This window comes from Glycine soja, chromosome 4 (assembly GCF_004193775.1).
Source record: "Glycine soja cultivar W05 chromosome 4, ASM419377v2, whole genome shotgun sequence".
NCBI lineage: Eukaryota > Viridiplantae > Streptophyta > Magnoliopsida > Fabales > Fabaceae > Glycine > Glycine soja.
The window spans coordinates 22,525,733-22,529,583 of NC_041005.1; the positions used below are offsets into that span (position 1 = coordinate 22,525,733).

The 3,851-nt window shown below is 40.7% G+C and overlaps 1 non-coding gene across 1 annotated transcript; it reads right to left on the reverse strand.

Moving 5' to 3' along the window:
- Positions 1-3,216: 3,216 nt before the first annotated feature.
- LOC114411031 lies at positions 3,217-3,323 on the reverse strand. The gene has a single exon (XR_003666418.1). It is a non-coding gene; the product is annotated as a small nucleolar RNA R71 (small nucleolar RNA).
- Positions 3,324-3,851: the final 528 nt, after the last annotated feature.

Below are 3,851 nucleotides of genomic sequence, written 5' to 3' on the forward strand. Positions count from 1 at the left end.
TTTGAATAGATGCATTGAAACTAACCTTGTTCTAATTTTTGAAAAATGTCATTTTATGGTTGAGCAAGGTATGTTTTAGGCCAATTATTTCCAATAAGGGTATTGAAGTAGATCCTGCAAAAATTTATGTTATTTCACAATTGCCTTACCCTCTTGTGTGTGAGAGGTGCGATCTTTTCTTGGTCTGCAGGATTCTAGAGGCGCTTTATAAGGGATTTTAGCAAAGTAGCCCTTCCACTGTCCAACTGTTTGCAAAAGGAGGTGGAGTTTGACTTTAATGACAGATGCAAAGAGGCTTTTGATTGCTCAAAAAGAGCGTTGACTACCACCCCACATCCAGGCACCCGATTGGACAACCCCTTTTGAGCTTATGTGTGATGCATCAAATTATGCATTGGGGGCTGTCCTTGCTCAGAAAATTGATAAATTGCCCAGGGTGATATATTATGCTTCTAGGACTTTAGATGCTGCCCAAGCAAATTATACTACTACGATGAGAAGAGCTTCTAGCCATAGTTTTTGCTCTTGAAAATTTTCGATCTTATTTGCTTGGTATTCACATTATTGTTTATACTGACCATGAGCAGCTAAAGTACTTGTTGAAGAAGGCTGATTCTAAGCCTAGGTTGATCCGATGGATGCTCTGGCTCCAAGAGTTTGACTTGGAGATCCGTGATAGGAGCGGAGCACAAAATCTAGTTGCTGATCATTTGAGTCGGATAGAACGTGTCTCTGATGCAGATTCACCTATTCGGGATGATTTCCCGGATGATCATTTGTATATATTATATAGTATTTCTGACTCTCTTTCTACTCCCTGGTTTGCTAACATTGTCAATTATTTAGTTGCCTCTGTTTTTCCTCTTAGCATCTAAGGCCCAAAAAGATAAGATTAAAAGTGATGCTAAGCATTTTTATTTGGGATGACCCTACTTGTGGAAATTGTGCAGTGATCAGGTCATTAGACGGTGCATTCCAGATCATGAGACTGACTCAGTCCTGCAGTTCTGTCATTCTTCCGCACCGGGAGGTCATCTGGGTGTTCAAAGGACAGCTCGCAAAGTGCTTGATTGTGGTTTTATATTGGCCCACCATTCTTTAAAGATGCGTGGAAGATCTGCAGCACTTGTGAGCAGTGTCAGAGAGCAGGAAATACACTTACATGGCGACAAACAAATGCCTCAGCAACCTATGCTATTATGTGAGGTGTTTTGATGTCTGGGGTATAGATTTCATGGGTCCTTTTCCTGTCTCTTTTGGTTATGTTTACAATTTCCTGGCAGTTGATTATGTTTCAAAATGGGTGGAAGCCAAGCCCACTAGAACTAATGATGCTAAAGTTGTCGCAGACTTTGTCAGGTCTAATCTGTTTTGCAGGTTTGGAGTACCTAATGCAATTGTTAGTGACAAGGAACCCATTTTTTGCAACAGGACAATGCATGCCCTGCTTAAAAAGTACGGGGTGGTACACAGGGTATCCACACCATACCACCCAGACTAATGGACAGGCAAGAATTTCTAACAGGGAAATCAAGAGAATTCTAGAGAAGATTGTGCAGCCAAGCAGGAAAGATTGGAGTAGCCAGTAGTAGTTTCGTATTCCAGTTTACTTGTTCTGCTCTTTAATCACAAAACAAACAAACCCCCCCAATCGTTACTGTTACTACAAGTATATTATGAACATTTGGTTTGTCACTGCTCGTTGGGAAACGACCTAGGGATCACTTCCTAGTTACTGCATTTTCATGTTTATTTGATTCGGGTACGACCTCGATCAAATTTGGCGCCGTTGCCGGGGAGCAATGTCCAAAGGTTTATAATAGCTAGCTAGTGTTGTGTGTTTAATCCTTTCGTGTTTTATGTTTAATTGCTAGTATTGTGTTAGTATGTGTGTTAATGTTGTTTAGTGTCCTGGTATTTTGTTTAATGTGTGTTCTGTTTCAGTTTTCCCATTAAGCGTTTCCCCTGTTTCAGTCTTGGGTGTTTCGCTGTGAAGATTGTGCTTGCGGCAAAAACAGAGTAGTAGTAGAAATCAATTAGAGACGGATTTTAGCGACCACCCATGCTGAATTATTTGAGATTTTTTGTTTTAGTAGCTAGGGTTGTTATTTTTGGCTGAATTTTTTTGTGGTAACTTCTTTTAATCCATATTGTGTGGGAAAAATAGCTAGAGCCTTTAGTTTGGTCAGATTTGAAAGTTCCAAAAAACTAGCAAATTTTGTGTTTGTCAAAACTTCAAACGGCCATAACTTTTGCTCCGGTTATCAGAATCGCAATTATTATATATGCATTTGGGGTAGAAAAAATTTCCTACACCGTGGTAGCCGGCCTATGGCCGGCTGAGGTCTCCATCGTCCAAAAAAAGCGATTCTGTCAAAAGTTTTTTATTTTTCAAGTTTTATTCACTTATTTTTCTTAACCTACCATTTTTAGCTTTCATAGTTAGACTTTGAATTTTTGTCTGAAATTTTTTTGTGCTATCTTCTCATCATTTTATAGGGTTGCTCACAAAATTTCAAGTCATTTGGATATCATTTGAGGGTAGCTGTAGTTCAAACCTACACCTTTATTTACATGACAAGGCAACTAGTTGTGTGCATGCTGAATGAAGTGTATGACTAGAGGCAATCCATCTGACTTACAACCCTTTGATCCTGAGATAGATAGGACATTTCATAGATTAGTTAGGCATCATTTTATACCTTTTGATCATTCTGAGCATTCCATAACTGGTGAATCTGTGCATTCTGTTATTGGTGATTTTGAACATCCTGATCTTGAGCATTATAATTTTGAGCATTCTGATTCTGAGCATTCTGATTTGCACATTCTGAGAACATGGCACAACCTCCACCTCGTGAGAGGACTCTAAGGGAAATGGCTGCACCTGATTTCACCTACGAAAGCTTGTGCATCCAATACCCTGATGAGGATGTCCCATATGTTCTTAAAACTGGACTGATTCATTTGCTTCCAAAGTTTCATGGCCTTGCAGGTGAAGACCCGCACAAACATTTGAAGGAATTTCATATTGTCTGCTCCACCATGAAACCCCCAGATGTCCAAGAGGATCACATATTTCTGAAGGCTTTTCCTCATTCATTAGAGGGAGTGGCAAAGGACTAGTTGTATTACCTTGCTCCAAGGTCCATCACGAGCTGGGATGACCTTAAGAGAGTATTCTTAGAAAAAATTTTCCCTGCTTCCAGGACCACAGCCATCAGGAAAGATATCTCATGTATTAGACAACTCAGTGGAGAGAGCCTGTATGAGTACTAGGAGCGATTTAAGAAACTATGTGCCAGTTGCCCTCACCATCAGATTTCAGAACAACTTCTTCTCCAATATTTTTATGAAGGACTCAGTAATATGGAGAGAAGTATGATAGATGCTGCCAGTGGTGGAGCCCTTGGAGACATGACTCCTGCTGAAGCCAGAAATTTAATTGAGAAGATGGCCTCCAACTCCCAACAGTTTAGTGCCAGAAATGATGCCATAGTCATTAGAGGAGTGCATGAGGTAGCTACAAACCCATCTGCATCATCCGAAACTAAGAAGCTTGAAGGCAAACTGGATGCATGGTTAACTTGGTAACCCAGCTGGCCTTGAATCAGAAATCTGTACCTGTCGCAAGGGTTTGTGGTTTGTGCTCCTCTGCTGACCACCATATAGACCTTTGCCCTTCCATGCAGGAACCTGGAGCAATTGAGCAGCCTGAAGCTTATGCTGCAAATATTTACAATAGACCTCCTCAACCTCAGCAGCAAAATCAACCACTGCAGAGCAATTATGACCTTTCCAGCAACAGATACAACCCTGGATGGAGGAATCACCCTAACCTCAGATGGTCC